Genomic DNA, 19,123 nt, shown 5'->3' on the forward strand with positions numbered 1-19,123 from the left:
TTTCTTCTACTCACTAGGGTAAAACAGTGATTATATTTTGCGTCTCTAAGTGTTTTATTGCTAATTTCGATAGCAATATTGTGTATTTTAAAATGTACATAGATTCCTTTAAAATATAAATTGTGAAGAGTTTAAATTGTTACACGTAAAAAAATAAATCGTTGCGACGAAGAGAAGCACTGGGGAAGCACTATTTTTTATAGTAACTATACAACATTTCCCTCCACCCTTCAACGATAGTCGTGAATTTGCGTGCGTGGCAAAGGATGACTTTTTAACGCTAAAATTCAAAACTTCTTTTAATCCAAAAATATTTTGTTTACGGCAAAAGACGATTTGTTACACGAAAATATGAATATTTTTGGTATGTTTATATCTTATGTCTCTTCCAAAACCTAAAAAAACTCATTTTAGGTTTTTCATTGGGTAAAGGTTAGTCTGCCAGCAGTCGGCATTTTTCAAATTTAATTCAAATGAAAAAATACTTGTATTTATCATACCCACAAACAAACAATCTCGCACCAAACGGAGCCAGGCTGGAGGCAACAAGAATTTCAACAGCGCATAGCTGGATTCACTAATAGAAGATTAGGTCACTTCCGAAAACATAAAGTGGATAGGTCTCATGAATCAAATCTGCCGATTGAAAATGTCATCGTAAAACATAAACAAAAAATTAATGTAAAAAGAGAACATGTTGACATCCTCAATGCCAAGTACTGCCAGAAACTAACAAAAATGTATGTCGGTTGATCGCTTGGCTTAACCTTATGAAGTGAATCCTGAAAGCGTATTTTGCAAGTGACCTAACCTTCTATTAGTGAATCCTGATCTTAACCAAAGCCCCAACGATTTTAATGACAGTAGTATACTCATCGAAAAGTTCGTTTATAACTAATCATTACACATCGTAAGATGAGTCCTTGGCCCTGTTTGATTTTAGTACTACCCACTCCGGGCAAGACAAATGTCATTGACATGGACATTAGGGCCCATGGACATTAACTATATCAAAATTAGACGATTTAAAATGACACAAATAGAAGGAAACATCAATAAAGAATGGATGTAAACAGAACAAGATGAATTCCTTAATGCCAAGTACTGCCGAAAATTAAAAAAAAATTACACAACCTTATTAAATGAATCCTAAGTTGCATTGAATGACTATCGGTAGAAACTTCAATCACTTCCCCAAATGAAAAGTGGAAAGGCAACCCATATATATTCAGAATGTCAAAAACCCATAAATAAGGGAAAAGGTAAACAAACAGTCGGTGTAAACAACCATAATCGTGCCATTGCGATATGTTTGAATGGGAAATCCCAAACGGCTATTGTTGGCGAACTCAAACATTTTGGAGAGCAAGGTGGGTTAGGTTAGGTAAAAGTGGCAGTCCTTTTAAAGACTCACTTAGACAATTTTAAGTCCATTGTGATACCACAGTAGCGACCGCCTAACGCTTCTGGCGGGAATCGAACCAATGACCCCTGCACTGGTAATCCAAGCACGCTACCAATTCGGCTACCGGGGAGCTCTGAGAGAGCAAGGTAAAGGCTAAAAAATATGCCAGTATGGATGAGCTATTACGATACTTTTCATTTTTGATTTTGATCTTCATTTGGGTATAGCTTCGGTGTAAACCATTCTCAAATCTTGATCAACTTGTCCTAATTAAATGAAATTTTACATTCATAATTTTAATATACTTTTTGTTTTAATGGAGAAGGTGAAATCACATCATCATTATTTGTTTAAAATGGCAACAAATTTTTTATTTTGTTTGCTTTGTTGACCTAACAATATTATTTTGTAGAGTAATTAGAAATAAATTAAAATATATTTATGTATTTATAATTCAACCCAACGACCTTTTCGAAATTTGGTTTTAATAACAGTCGTGGAATATTACATCGGTATATAATTCGAATGAAATGTAAGCTGGGATTTTTTATAGAAGTTTGAAATAACTCAAGCAGTTCACCATTAAACTGATGTTTGTTTTTTTCATAATAGGTTTGAAATTACGATTGACAAATTTTCCGCCCAAAGTATTTTATTTAAGCAAATGACAAGCGATTGCTTAATCTGACTTTAAATTGGCATTAAATTTAATATTAATTACTTTTGAAAATTATGTAAAAAAATGTTCACACAACAGTATGTAAAACAGGGTATTCCGTTCAGCTTTTTACGCGGAATGCTGTCAAACTCGATATAAACTCGCGAAACGTTGGCGAAAAATAAAAGAACAGGTAGTACTCTACTTCTAGTGAGAAAAATGGCAAAAAAATATCATTTTGGCGGGCAAATGATCATGCGGTCTTTCCACTTTGTATTTTGGCCATACATTCCTATATTTTATTTTGCAGTATTCAATAAATAATTTTATGGAAAGCAATCTGCCGACATAAAATTATTTAAATTTTTGACAGTTCTTTTCATTAACAGGATTCATTGAATAAGGTTAAGCCTGTTTGGCTTCTAGTTACCTAACCATCTATTAGTTAATTCTGCATGATTAAGGATGCCAATTTTTCCTTTGGTTTACTTTCCTCCTATTTGTGTTACTTTCAATCGGAACATTTTGACATACTTAAAGTTAATGGGGTCTATCCACTTTTGGTTTTCTGCAAGTGACGCAACCTTCTATTAGTGAATCCCGTTGATGTTGGTATACCGAAACTTTTTTCATTTAGTGGGTTGTTTCCACCTTAAGATTAGTTGTTTGCATACTTAAAACATTTAACCCATTAATGAAAGTTTTCTTATTCTACGGTTACAATTTATCGTATCGATATTCTTTTGGCTAAAAGAATTTCGTTTTCTGAAAACAAGCTTATTGCTTTTTATTTTTATATTCTCCATCTAATTTTTTATTCAATGTTTTTGTTAAAGGTCAAGCACCATAAGACTTTATAGGACTTATCCTTAACAACAGTTTGGTGCCAGTGAGTGACTTATCGTCCAGATAAATACAGCTGTTTTTGTGTTATAGCTGTATAATGTTTGGTATGTTTGCGTACTTATACAGTAACAATTGCTAGTAAAAATTTGCAGGAGAGTAAAAAACTTCTTCTAATTTACAAATCTCTCCAAATGTTTTTCGCTTTCACACTTTCTCTCTGATTGCTGCGTAATGTTGCCATATCTTCTTAATTACCTTAAAAATTTACAGGAAAACCAAATTTATTAGCAGGAGTTTTTCTAACATGTCCTGAACCCCGTTTTCTTTTGTTTTGTAAAAAATCAAAGCTTTAAATAAGAGACTATTTATTTCCTCTGACTAATTATTATATTATTATTTCCTTTTCTGCTTATTAGCTTTTATGCGAGAAACCCGACCTAATTCCTGAACCCGTTTTCCTTTTTTTTTTTTAATAAAATCAAAGCTTTATATTATTGACTCTTTATTTCCTCTGACTAATTATTATTAGCTTAACAAACTAAAAAATTTTCCTATATCACTTATACATCACAAGTCAGTGTTCACAAAAAAATCTATGCATATTTATGCATTTCATTCTAACGCTTGACATTCCGCCTCATAAAAGTTCATTGGTCAATAATGCCATAGCGCCAGGTGTTTTCATTGCAAACATCAAAAAACATTTTTGGAGATTGGCTTGATAAAAAAATTAAACTGGAATTTCATTCAAGTTCTAATTTGACTTAATTTTCATAAATTGATAATATTTTATTTTCATTTTGGTTTTCAAGGGAATCACTTTCGGTATTCTTCCATAAATTTTCGAAACATGTAAAACCCCCGTTGATTACGGCTTCCAGGAAATAATTTTTCATACGTACGTCAACAGTTTATCGGCCAGACAAATTTTAATGGTAAAAATTGCGCAATTGTAAAATTTCTATAAATTGGTATGCATATACTTGTGTGTGGATTATGAATCATGGCTGAATGATAGAAGGTTACAATGAGAACAAAAAGTAGAAAGGCCACATGAACATTGAGGATTTCAAAATGTCCCGATACAAAAACGTAAACAAAGAATGAATGCAAAACGAGAACAAGTTCTCTTCATCAATGGAAATTGCTATCAAACATTAAAAATAATTGTATATAGGATAATCCTTTTCCGCAACGTTATTAAGTGAATCCTTATAATGAATGAATTAGCTTTATTAACTTACAAGATTTAGTTTTCTCGCACAAGTGACAAGATTCACTAATATAAAGTTAGGTCACTTGCAAAAACATAAAGTGGGTAGGCCCCATGAACATATCAAATCTACCGATTGAAAGTGGCATCAAATAGAAGAAAACGTAAACAAAGAATGAATGTACTGCCAAAAATTAAAAAAATTGTATGTCGGCTGATCGCTTGGTTTAAACTTATTCAGTGAATCCTGTACAAGTGATAACCTTTAACACCTCACAATAGACATTTGTCGAATAAATATATATATTTACTAAGAAATTAAACAAACGTCACTTGGAATTAAAAACACATCCATCAATGAAGTGACAGAATTGCAACGAAAGTGTGAATTGGGTGTCTTTTTTTCATGTGGATATGACGTGCATGGCCGTAGCATATTTAGATAGCCAGATTGTGTTAATTTCTTAAAATAATAATTAAACAACAGTCAATTTAATCAAGGAATATTTTTTTAAGATTTTTGTTTAAATATTTATAGTGGGTGAGTGACTTTAGCAGCAGCTGTATTCTTTAACAAAATCAACAAATATTTTGAATAAATATTCTGCTGAAATATGGGCAAAACTTTCCTATGATAGTTTGAAAAAAAAAAGCAAAATACAAACAAAAAAGACAAAACAAGATACATATAAACAAACTTTTTCGTTCTTCATCTCAAATATATATATTTTCCTTTCTACCTTAGCATGATGTTAATAGAGTCTATTATAAAATCTAATAGAAACTAAACTATTTTAACATTTAAATTACGATTTGAAGTTTACTACATGTTTTGAAATAGAATGTTTTGGTTTAGATTAACTAAGTAAATTTCAATTAACATTTAATTAAGTATACATATAAGAACCTTTTCCAAGTTTACTTGCTGCCTTTTATTGTTTTATTTGCCAATTTTGATTTTAAATTAAACGCAATTCCTTTTTTTCAATCTTGATAAGTTTAATAGTTAACCATTTTCAACTAGATTGGTTGAAATGAGTAAGGGAATATTTCCATGTTACCTGCACACTTTGATACTAAAAACTCACTATTGTGTGCATGTGTGTGTAAAATCAACTCATAACTGTTCTCTACACAACATTTGTTGGCATAACAGTGTTGTCACTTACAACATGATTTTTTTTTGGGCTATTTTCTTGATAAACAAATTACCAATTTGTCCATGAAACAGGGGCGAACTTGTCACATATCAATGAGTGCTATCCGACACAAGTTTAAGCTCAATGATAATGGACCTCTATTTTATAGACGAGTCCGAATGGCGTGCTTCTCCCTTTTTGGGGAGAAGTTTTTTACATGGCATAGTACCTCGCAAATGTCGCCAGCATGAAAAGGGGATAACCTCTGCTCTGCGCTGCTGTGGCCTCCATATCTTGATATAATGTTAAAGTAAAATTTCCCATGAACATTCCATTAAGAAACAGGGAATATTTCTCTCATTTCAATTATTAAAGTTTAAGCGCAATGATAAGGGGACTTCTTATGCCGAGTCCGAACGGCGGTCCCTTACCGACATCACTTGGTAGAGAAGTTTTAACATTGCAGGGTACTTCGCATATCTCTCCGGCATTAGGAAGGGTTAACCACCAGGTTTCAGGTCGTAGGTGGTCCCGCTAACCTCTGCTCTACGGTGACCTCCGTTTTAGTACATTGACGTGAAAATTCGCCCCCACCTATGCTTACATCGTTTAACTGAAAACTAGTTTCACTTGTCCGAACTATGCTGCACTGATAAGTGTAACCAAATCGAAGTAAGACCAATTGACGTTGGAAGAACTCGGAGCCAACACTTGACAGAGAAGTTTTAACATGGCAGAAAACCTCACAAATGAAGCCAGCATCAGTAAATGGATAATCACCGCTGAAAAATTTTCTGATGTTTACGCCGGGATTTGAAGCCAGGCGTTCGGCGTCAAAGGCAACCGTTCTCTTCGCTATGGATGCCTCTTGATATAGCCCCCAATTAAACCGATCTGCGGATTTAATATGGCGCAGTGGGTTGTACTATGACCACCGATATCCGATATTATGGTCCAGATCGGACTATATTTAGATATAAATTGGACTATATTTGGATATCGAAACTTGGTGTCAGAGATTTTTGAATGAGAGCAGAAGATCGAGGCGCTTGGAACGCTATTCTACGTTCGGCTAGTGAAAGAAATATTCTGTCATAGCCAATTAAAGTAAAGTAAAGTAATACTTCACTGTGCCGATTTCGCTGAAATTTGGCACAGTGAATTGAGATAGGCTCTTCAACATCCTTGCCCAATATTGTCCAGATCGGTTCAGATTTGGTTATAACTGCCATATATACCGCTATTCCAATTTAAGATCTTGGGTCATAAAAGTCGCATTTATTACCCGTTTTCGCTAAAATTTGGCACATTGAGATGTATAAATGAATAGACTAATATCCCGTTTACCTCATTGCCTAGTTTGGTCCAAATACGATCATATTTCGATTCGCCACAAGCACTCAAAAGTAAACGATCTCAGTAAATTTGTATATATGGACAAAATCAGTCACAATACTTTAATTTGTAAGGTCTCAGTCCGATCAATATAAAAACTGAGCAAGATTCTACTTTGGGGGTGTGTCTGTTTACAACCATTAATTATTATGTGGCTGAGTTGCAGTACGAGCTGCCATGACGAACACCGTTGTAGTGTACTTGTTGAGATGTGCACGCCAGAAATGGTTAAAAAATCCATAAAATGATATTGAACTGCCGTCGATTGGAAAATTGCGATCTAGCTATGGTGACAGTAATTTTAATAAGTGCTGTACGAAAATTGGATGTGAGTAACATGCAATGCATTTATATCATGTTTACACTTATAGCAAATCTAGATTTGCGACGAGATTTCGGAAATCTTGTGTTATGCAAGAAGGTTTCCCATATATTTTCCGTGTGAGCAAATCTACCTATTTGAGGACATTTGCAGCAAATCTTCTTCGAAAGGGATTTTGTAAAACGAAAAATGCAAATGGAACACTGGGATTGCAGGGACTACAAATTATCATCGGCATTTTCGACAACACTTTTTCGAAACATCTGACCTTTTTATATAAAATTTTGAAGTTGAATTAAATAAAATGGTTTTCATAATAAAACCGCTTACCACAACAAAAATGCCGTAAAAATATTGCTGTTGTCAATTTTAGTTTGAAAATTCGAACTCCAAATCACTTCAAACGTTGTATATACGAGTTTGGGAGATTTGTTGAAATCAAGTGGATTTGGACTCTAGTGTAAACGTGGCTTTATTTAGAGTACAGTTCAAAGATGACTGAAATAACAGAGACATCTTTGTGCTCTCGAAATTTTAAAGCAAATGTCAAGCTTATAAATAGGTGTCAGTATTTATTCTATTCTTCTTCAACGCAAGCAGCTCTGCAAGGCGGGTTTAAAAAGTGGTCTTACACGAACAGTTGTTTACAGCGGGCCACGTTTGACGGTATTAAGATGTCAGATTTTGTTTGTATTCTCTTTATTGTCATCTTCTTTCTCGCAAATTCCCAGTTCATGTACGCATACGTATACACACACGCACACAAATTTCTTTGAGAGTGATGGCAAAACGAAGATCAGCTTGATGGCAAAATAGTGGATTGCACCATATGATTTTTGGTTGTTGTACAAATGAGATCAACTTTAATTGTCTCGCCATGGCAGCTCTGCCAAAAAAAAATAAAAATCTAATTTACAGCAAAAAGAAAAGAAATAAAAGAATGATACCCATTTTGGAGCTAAGACTGCCGAAACCCTACATACGTGCATTAAGCCATAGTTTCCTTCACGGGAAAGGAAATAATGCACCCAGTCTATGTGTGAAGTTCAAATTCTTTATCTTTATATAATTTATCCATGACAGTGTTAGCATTATAGAATAGTGTCGCCATCATACGTATTTGGCATTCGCGTACAAGACATAAAATGTTGGATTTCAACTGCGATTTTTCAAGTCCCATCTTTCAGATACATTTTAGATACTTGTATTGGTCGACAGTTGTCTTTAGCTGAAATTGGCCTAATCTTTTCAAGCGATTTGCCTTAATTTTGGTATTCAAAGTATAATTTTTTATAGAACCATCTTTCGATCCGGCATTTATAGAACAATTCAAAATAATGACGTTTTTACTTGTTTAAATTGTATATAAACGCACTGGCGAATTATTATTTTTACTATTTTTATAGACTGTTAGGCATTTCAAATGCCACTTAAATTCATTCATTCATTCATTAGATTTTTTGTTCTATGTTAAATATTTTAAATCATATTCCAGATTCAATATTTATAGCCATCGAATTGCCAATGCTTGAACCAATAGCGTTTTTTTTTTTGCCAAACACTTAAATACCAATTGAGTATGTGAAATCTGTTTGCCTGGTGTTTAGGCAGGTAGATAGGTATAGTCCAAATCAATATAAGTATTTCAAAAAAAAAATAACAAAAAACCCCAGTCAAGTGCTTGTACAATAAATCACTTTCAAATTTACCATACAATTGAACTTTTATACATTGTTTTAGGAAAAAAGGCTATATTTATAATGCTGTCTGATCAGAGCATGTCCAATGGAATATTTTTTAATATTCTTTACCATATCAAACACTAAACTTGTTAGTGTACGAGTTTGTTTAACTGGTGGCTATGGGTACTTCAATTTGGTGTTATAAAAGTTAGATTACGTAGCTCCTTTGTTCATTTTAAAATAATTAAAAATGCTTTTATGACCATTGATCAATAATGTGATTCTTAATTGATTATGTCTTTAAACAGATGACTGTATAATGAACAAATTGGCGTAGCTTTAAGTGTGTTTGGGTACTTTTCCAGTAAAAAAGTGCCCGAAAAAATTTGCAGGACAATATGAAACAGTTTTTACTTTGTTTTGCTAATTGTTCGAATAAAACAGCTGATTTTCATGAACCATCTGTTTCAAGTTGCAAATTGCTGCTGGGAAAAAAATCTACAACAGAAATTTGTTGAAAGTCGAAGCCATGACAGGGTTCTCAATGCGAAGATGGGAGAAAGTGTGGCCAGAAGGCAGGTGCTAGGGTAACGACGCCAGGAGGAGTGTTTGATCTTAACAAGAATGATATGAAATTAATAAATTTTGAGGACGATGTGGTACAGCTGTTCGGAGGCAAGATCATGGAAAGGTCATTGAGGGCACTGAGGGAATGGGCTACGACCCCAGGAGTCTAAACCCCAGCAAGATGGAGCTAATGATTTTTACTCGAAGATACACGCTGCCGGATTTTAGACTACTGTTTTCGATCAAGACGAAATATCTAGGCCTTTTCCACGATTAAAAGCCGTACTTGGAATGAAACACGGAGGAAGGGTAGAAAATAGGGAGTTGGGTAAGCTAAAGACTGGATGTTCACGGCCATTGAAGACAGGTGCTGATTTATAGGACACTGTTTTGGTGGAATTTGTATTGTTAATTTTCGGACACCTTAGCAAATAAAATAAATAACCCAATTCAATAGACTACACGGAAAAAATAACACAACAATTTTTTCGATTAAAAATTTAATTGAAAATAAAAATGTTTTCAATCAAAAAATTTATTGAATCAATCATTCTTTAATTGAATTTGAATTTATTTTTCAATAACGATCGTGATTGAAATTTAGGCCTATTTCAATTAAAAAATTAATTGATTCAATCATTTTTTAATTGGATGTGAATTTTTTCAATTACGATCGTGAATTGAAATTGAAATGTTTGTTATTTTCAATTAAAAAATTAATTGATTAAATAAATTTTTTTTTAATTGAATCTGAACTTTTTTTCTATTAAGATCGTTATTGAATTTTTTGTTATTTTCAATTAAAAAATTTTTTAATTTTAATTAGTTGAATCTTACAAAATTTACGTTTACGAAGGAAGGGTAGAAAATAGGGAATTGGGTATGCCAAAGACTAGATGTACATGGCCATTGGAGACAGGTGGAAATTGCAATGTTAATTTTCGTACAACTTAGAAAATAAAATAAATAACCCAATTCAATAGACTACACGGAAAAAAATAACACGAAAATTTTATCGATTAAAAATTTAATTGAAAATAAAAATGTTTTTGATTTTTGATAATTAATATAACAAACATTTTTTTAATTGAATCTGAATTTTTTTTCAATTACGATCGTGATGGAAATTTTTGTTATTTCCAATTAAAAAATTAATTGATTTAATAAATTTTCTTTAATTGAATCTGAAGTTTATCTCAATAACGATCGTGATTTGTTATTATCAATAAAAAAAATAGTTGATTCAATAACTTATTAATTTAATCTTAAAAAAAATTACCTGTACAATGTGACTTCTTTACCATGGATTTAATTAAAACATACTCTAGATAAATGTTTTTTGTTGGATTTACCTCCGCAATGCATGCAATTCGCAAGTCACTGCCTCGCTACTCTTTCTTTTACAATTCGGGGCACAATATTTTCCGTTTAATTTTTGGAAAAACCCCCGGAGGTCTTTTGTTTCTAAGGAGTGGTCGTGGGCCCAAACATAAACCTCAAATTTGTGTTCCAGGGGGGTTTACATATGTGAACCATGTTGCATCGAAATCGGTGTTGTACACTATACAGCGCGCTTTTCCCAAAAACATTAATGTTACATTTGTATATTTTCAATTAAATATTTAATTGTTCCAATTAAAAAATTAATTGGACATTTCGAAAATCACAATCATTTTTTAATTAGATCAAATAAAAAATTAATTGAAACTTTTAATAATGTCCAATCACTATTTAAATTGAATATGAAATTTTTTAATTGAACTTTCTTTCAATTATCTTTCTCAAAAACTGTGATTGATATTATCATCTTCGTGATTGAAGCAGTTGCAATTAAAAAATTAATTGGACCAATTAATTTCGTGGTTGAAACCGATTTTTATTTTTTCTGTGTAGAAATACAAATTGTAAATTAATCAATACATTAAGCTTTTTCCACTGTCAGTGAGCTTGAGTCAAAATTGGCAACTAAAATAATAATACATAAATCAATGAGTTTGACTAGTTCATCATACCTACATGTCTAAGTCTGGCTGTGGGCAAGAAATGTTACCTATTTATATCTGTTGTTTGTTTTTGTAAAAACTAAGTTTAGCATGTAAGAAATAAAAATTGTATATTTGTGTATGTATGTATCTATGTCAATTTATTGTGGCTAAATTTATCAAAATGAATTTTATTTGAACCGGTTGCGATGTTAATGAAGAAGAAGATAGTCGAGCCGTCTAGATGTGACAACTAGCTGACGTCTAAAATAGTGGGCAGGCACATGTATGCGGCATGCTTAGGCATTTGTATTGAATGAACATAGCAACAGACAGTTGTGGATAAAACGATAGCAATAATCTATTAGACGATAAAAAGCTGCTGATTCATAAAAGTATAGCCTATAATAATTGGAAACTGTTTTTTATTTATGTTTGTATATGACATTAGCCATCAATTAAGACGGGAGAAGCTATTTCATACTATACATGTGGTAATCGGCAGGAATAAACCGATAACTAATAGGGCATTCAATTAACGAAATTTATTCCATGCGCTAAGGGAGACCTAGCTATGACTCGACTAGAAAGAGACAGACATAGGCAAAACTGAATCGAACAATGCCAGACCTTTATAGTCTTTAAGAAATAGTCGTTTAAAACACTATTCTTAAGTCAGAAAAACACTAATTTTGCAAATAATTTTAAGGATTCAATGTAATTAAATAAGAAACAGGTAAAAGCGTGCTAGATTCGACCGGGCCAAATCTTATATACCCTCCACCATGGATCACAATTGTCGAGTTCTTTTCCCGGTGTCGGTGCCGTTGTACAAAATGTCACCCTATAGGGGCTACAGAAGTCAACATCCCATATCGGTTTATATGGCTATATAGCTATATCAGGTTATGGACCCATTTGAACCATACTTTGCAGAGTTGTTGAAAGTCATAAAACGCTCTAGAGGCTCAAGAAGTCAAGACCCCAGATTGTTTTATATGACAGCTCAGGTTATGGAACGATATCCACCATACTTAGCACAGTTGTTGAAAATCATAAAAATTTCAGCCAAATCGGATAAAAATTGCGCCCTGTAGTGGCTCATGAAGTCAAGATCCAAGATCGGTTTATATTACAGCTATACCACAACATGGGCCGATATGGTCCATTTATAATCCCAATCGACGTACCCCTATAAGAATTATTTTGTGCAAAATTTCAAGCGGATAGATTTACTCCTTCGAAAGTTAGCGTGCTTAAGACAAACAGACAGACCGACGGACATGGTTAGACCGACATAAAATGTCCTGACGATCAAGAATATATATACTTTATGGGGCCTGAGACGAATATTAGTATATCCCCATCCTATGGTTGAGGGTATAAAAGCAGACAATAAGACATCAAAGCTGTTGCGTTCTACTATTAAAGTACAGGATTTATTAAATAAGGTTGCTGAAATTGCCCAGCCGACATATTTTTTTTATTTTTTATAGATGTCAACTTGTCCTGTTTTTACATGCATTCTTTGTTTACGTTTTCTACCATTTTTTGTCATTTTTAATCGGCATATTTTGACATCCTTAATGTTAATGTAGCCTTTCCATTTTCTGGTTTTGGAAAGTGACTTAACCTTTTATTATTCAGCTAAGATTATAGTCCTATGTACATGTTGAAGATGCTAGGTGATAACCAGTATTCATTTTATAAGATTACGGAAAACAATCAACTGCCATACAAATTGTTTAGTTTTTGAGTTAAGCCTGTCAAATTTGAATGCTTTGTTCTTCCAAAAGGGCTCATTTGCCGATAACAGAATGTGGAAAGTCCTCATGAATATAGGAGGATGTCAAAATGTGCCAATAGAAAATGGCGCAACTAAGAGAAAGCGTAGACAAAGAAAGAGTGTAAAAAAGAAAGAAGTTCACATGTTCTATGGCATATACTATTAAAAATTCAAAAAATTTTATGCAAACTGATCGCTTTCCGCAACCTTATTTAGTGACATTCTAGCAAGTTAAATGATGACATTTAGTCAAATAAAAAATTTTTTTGTACAATTAAATAGTGAATCCTACAGAATTTCCTAAGTGAAGGTTAAGTTATCTCTCTCTCTCGTAATGCCTTTCGAATTGTTCCAAACAATGAATGCAAATAGTAAAGGCCGAAACAGAATGAGCTTTGGTTTTGAGCGTCGCGTTGCAAAAATGCAACTCTGCACACACATTTCTCAAAAGCAACGTGGAAAAATCAACTTTGAAGCTGAAACCGGGCGTCATTCGGTGTTGCCACACTTGAAGTAGTCTTGGTCGTCAAAGTTAAAAATTGTTCAACTTTTGCTTGTTGCTTTTTTAACATTTGTTTGCAGAGTTGCGTTTTTCAATACGACGCTTAGGGCTGTAGTTGACATACTCAATGGCGAGTACTGTCAAAAAGATTTTCGCTGTATGCACTTATAAGGGGAGGTCATGCGAAGAGCTGACAAAAATTGTTTTATTTTTGTTTTGATTTTGCAATAACTGTAAATGTCAAATGTTTGTTAACACAGCTGGGATTTCTTTCAAAATCCTAAAATGATGTTTTATTTGATTCGATAATGATGAAAGTACAAAAATAAAATAATAATGTAAAACAAAATTTATTTCTAAAAGCATTTAAACATTTGAAGTTATAGCATTTGCCAATCAAGGTAGTTTCGTTGGGGTAGATTTTTGTTGTTATGCTAATGTCGCTGCCTCTTAATTGTATCATAGCATTTCATTTAATAGCTTTTGGCAAATCTATTTAATGAATTCATCAATTTGAAAGAGTTATTGGCGTTTGTTTTTTAAAACAGGCATTTTGCTTCGTTGACAGAATATGTCATGACACTCCTATAATTTTATTTACGTTCTAATATTTTATTTTTTGTCCTTTCTTGTTAAGTTTATTTTATTATTATGTTCTTAGCTACTAATTGATTTAAAAAAAATGCTTTTCATTAAATGGTTTATTTTGTTTTGGCTAAACTATTTGCCACCACTGCTGGGACACATAAAATATAAGCGCGCCAAAATAAAATAATTTTGAGAGGGGACAAAAAACGTTTTTTTTCGCTTATTTAAACTCATTTTTTTGTGTTTTTTTTAGTTTGATTTGTTAGGTAAAATGTAAACCGCCGTTGGCTTAAAAAAATAACGAGTATGTCTTGCTGTCTGACTTTGGGGGCATACATGTGTATATGAATGAACGTATGAGCAAACATAAGCCCCCACAAATTAAAATGTTTATAATACCCAACAACGATTATATCAAATCATTTGTATATTTCTTGTTTTCTTCTCTGCCGAACACCAATCAAAATAATTAGTGGCTTTTATCTTGCACACTTATTTCCTAGAATGATAAAGGTAAATATTTTTGAGATTTTCAAATTCTATTTGAATATTTGGCTGAGATTAAGCCGCCTGCTAAAATGTGCGTTGGAAGTGAACCATAAGAAATAATGATAATTTTCAGGGATAACTTTTTTAATCTTAACCTGATGATACTAGATTTTATTTACGCAGTTATAAAAATTAATGTTAACCAATTAAAGTTTATTTTTTTAAATGTCAACGCAACCTGTCAAGAATTAAATTGTCGGCATAAGATCAATATCGTAAAATAAGCAACACTGCTAAGCCTCAGCCTATATTAAGAGGTAAAGAGCCGAAGCCTGTCAATTACATCGGGAGTAAGAATCATAAGAACTACCGCTATGTTATGTAATGGTTTTCCTTGCCTTACAATAAATAAAACAATTACCATGCTTTAATAAAGAGAATGTAAAAAAGCTACACTTTTGTCAATTGAACTTTTTTCATTATTGATTGTTCACACACTACATATCAAGACTTGTTGCCAAAAATATCCTTATTAAGTCAAATCACGTTTCACATAAATTTTGACATAAAAAGCAATGGCAATACATCTCTTTGTATCTACCTAAGAATAATAAAGAAAAGAAATGCGAAAGCATCATTCTGAAGTTATTATTATATATTGAAATTTTTACAAATAATAAAATAAGTTTAACCAAACTTATTTATTAACCTATTAACGACGAATGAAAAAAAAAGAGAGGTAATGTTTGCTGAACAAAATTAAAAAATGCCATGCCAATATAAATTCTCTTAATAATGAATATATAAAATTTCATCAAATCCGTACACGGAAATCGAATATCAGGTCTTAACGGGTTAACAATATTAATTAATTTTTTTGTAATGTCAGAAGAAATAAAAAAAATTAATAGAATGCTGGCTATAATGACAATACAGCTTCATTATAGGTTTTTTTTTTATAAATTTTACATTTCAATTCTTAAACCTTTCGAAAATTACCTATGTATATGACCTTAAGAGTTAATTTAATATAAACAAAAAATGTGCTAAACACCCAAATGGTTTGATTTCGAATTTGTTTTAGAATCGTAAAATTTGGTCTCTTCTAAATATGGAGCGCTAGGCACATTCATACTATTTGGAAACTGGTCATAACCCACAAAACTAGAATTGGTATAAAGGGAATGGCATAGAAATCAAATCACAAAACTAGAATTGGTATAAAGGGAATAGCATAGAAATCAAATCTTGGGAGATACAACAATGTTTGACACAAATATAAATAAATGTGCTGGTGAAACAAACTCATACACCGGTATTCACGAATCTTAATGTAGATTTCAAATAGGTTTTTTTGACAGATTTCCTTTTCGATCTGTCAAATAAACCTTGTCTAAGGGTCTGTTTTACTAAGCTGAGTGACAAGCTATGAGGAAGATTGGTAGTCACCCACTTCCCGAGTGAGTATGGGTTTCACTAGCTACAATATAATTATTCGCATTGCCTTACGTTTTGTGAGTGACAGAAAATTTGGCAGGGGCTCAATTTTGCTTCTATGAAAACATGAAAAGAACATTTTAATTTTCGTTTTCATATGAAAACTTGCTGACTTTAGTTTTTGTTTACCTAATGTCATGCTTTTTTCGTTTTGAAACACATCTCAACCGTTGATACTAGTTGAGATCTTTTGGAAATTGCACTTTTTCACACTCCAACATTAATGTTATGATGCACAGTTGTTAAGATTTATTTTTTCTTGCTATATCTATACAGTTTTGTGGATTTTGCAATTATTTTTTGAAAAAAATTCAATTTTAATTTTTTGATATTATACAGGCGCTGTATTTATTTAGCACAATTTAGGCATGTATTTGGGCTCACATGCTTTGAGTGACTCGTTTTTGTGGCAAAAGAGTCGTTTTGCCCTTATAAGTTGTAAAGGAAATACAAGTCGTTTTCAGAGCGTTAAAAAGGGAAAACGAGTTGTTTGCTCAAAACAGGTCTGAACATGTTATAGGACAGGAATCGGAGAAGCTATGAAAATTAAAAAAAAAAACTTTAATTTTGTGTTTTCATAGAAAGAAAATTTAGCGCCAGATCTACAATTTGAAAAAGACGTAGATTTGGCGAAAAATCGCTAGAACACGTAAAAGAACAGAAAAGTAGTCTTCACTTATCGAAGCAGTCGACACAATATGCAAACAAAAGCGTGCGCTACACAGTACTCAATAGTGTTTGGGTATGTAGGGCACCTTAATCAATTTGACCAAAGTGCTGATGAAGTTACATGGAGTAACCGAAATTATGATACACTAGCCAGTCAAAGTGTTTTAAAGAACAACACACACTTGCTCAACTTTTATAATTTCTTTGCTATGCTTTCCTTTGAATCGAAAGTATTGAATATGATCTCGAGCTGGAAGATGTTCGAAAAATCACGAAAAGATTTTAAAGATGAAAATAAAAGAGCACAAACAGACAAAAAATCGCAGCCAAGGAGATTCTCCTTGCTGCGCTAAGAAGAGTTTGTTTTGAAACAGGGCTCAAGTAAGGAGAATTTCTTGCAGCCCTAAGGAGAGTTGAAGGACTCATTGAGCCCCGTTTCAAAACAAAAGCGTGATGTACACCGTATTCAATAGTCTGGGTATGTAGGGCACCTTAATCAATTAGAAATCATGATACACCAGCCAGTCAAAGTGTTTTGAATATCAACACACACTCGTTCAACTTTTATAATTTTTACTATGCTATTCTTTGAATAGAAATCATTGAATATGATCGATCTCGAGCTGGGAGATATTCAAATAATCACGAAGAGGTGATTTTTTTTTGTAAACAGGAAATTTCTCACATTTATTTGCGAGAACGCAAATGTTTTCGAAATGCCCTAAAACTAGAGGGTTTCAAATTTATTACAAATGGTCAATAAACTTTCCAGAAATGTTCAATAATTTTTTCACATGTTACTGTTTTGGGTAAAGGATGAACAGTATTGAAATTTTGTTAAGCTCCTAAAAATGTGTTTCAAATTTCATCCAAATATGTTAAGATTTTCTTATTTCTTCAGCTTGCGAAAGCCAAAATGCAAGTGAGCGTATTTGACACTTGTCTTCTTATAATTGACGCCAATACACCAATAGTGAAACCCGATTACAAAGCAATTCGCTTACTTCTTCTTTCACATGACCACTCACCCGATTAGTCGTTTTTCTGCTTCTTATTGGAGCGCAAATCAGCTGTTTGTCTGATAGCGTGCGAGTGAATGGAAACAATTAACTAAGTGAAATAGGCCGTAAGTTTTGTGAATACGGCCGATATATTATTCTTAGATTAGTTCGTTAAAAAATAAAAAAAAAAAATCTATCTACATTTTAGGGTTATAAACCTATCAGCTAAGATCGTATGGTAAAGATATACAAATGCAAGTTTTGCCCATGAACATTGCATTAAGGAACAGGGGCAAACTTCTCACATATTGGAGCCTTCTTTTTATAGCCAAGTCCGAACGGCGTGCCCCAGTGCTACACCTTTTTGGAGAGAATTTTTTGCAAAATATTGGGTAAATTTTGACTAACGACATCTGTTTGCTATACATGGAACTAATATATAAATGAAGGGCGGAACCAACATTTACTGACGACATCTGACGTAAAAATTGCAATTGAATTACAGTAAATATATTGTCTTGCATATGGTTCTTTATGTGGTCTAAAAACAGTTTGGCTATTTCAATAGCATATTGTTTAGCTTTAGGCCATTAAATATAATTGTTCTCTTCAAAGAATAATGTGACTTCCAAGCACGATCCAAATCGGTATAAAATCTGATATAGGTCACATATAAATCGCTCTTCAGATATGACACATTGACCCCATGAAAACTGCAATTTTTGTCCGATTTTACTGAAAGCCTCCACATTGTGTTCTGATATTATGTGGTATGTATTGAATTAAATATAAAAGTCTAAACCCGATAAAAGTCTAAACCCAATCAAAGAGTCAAGAGTCAACGTCAAGTTGTTTTACCATCATTTTATAGGTTACTCTCATGCCGTTGGCCTCTGACTTTCTCATTGCAATGTCAATTGAAACTTAAGGCTATCTATTCTTATTTGTCTAGCTTTTATTACTATTGCATTCATTTAAGTTGATGTTTTCAATATAATACTATTGACAATTAATTAATATTTAATAGAAGAATGCTATAGAATATTCTAATCGAAAGTATCAATGAATGATAACCAACACTTTGTTGTAGGGCTTGTTTGAAAGGAATAACAACAAAAGATATATTTAACAACTAGACTGGCCATCACTTCAGGTTTGTAATTAAATCCAATGAGTATGGCACAGATTCAATCAGATTGCCGCATACATATTCAAGTGCAGTTGTCACTGGTGATTATGATGAAAAGAGCAGTAATTAATTAATAACTCAATAACAATGACAGTGGTTTAATTTGATTTGAGTATTTGACAACGACCACCCACAATGATTGAGTATGTTCTCCCATAATGATATTATTAAATGTTAACTGCTAAACATGTGG

General features: G+C 32.7%; 1 protein-coding gene across 4 annotated transcripts in view; it reads right to left on the reverse strand.

Moving 5' to 3' along the window:
- Window positions 1-19,123, reverse strand: part of LOC106087816 (solute carrier family 41 member 2) — a 127,939-nt gene that overhangs the window by 17,243 nt on the left and 91,573 nt on the right. The window lies entirely within an intron of this gene.

The sequence above is a fragment of the Stomoxys calcitrans genome, chromosome 4, assembly GCF_963082655.1.
Source record: "Stomoxys calcitrans chromosome 4, idStoCalc2.1, whole genome shotgun sequence".
Classification (NCBI taxonomy): domain Eukaryota; kingdom Metazoa; phylum Arthropoda; class Insecta; order Diptera; family Muscidae; genus Stomoxys; species Stomoxys calcitrans.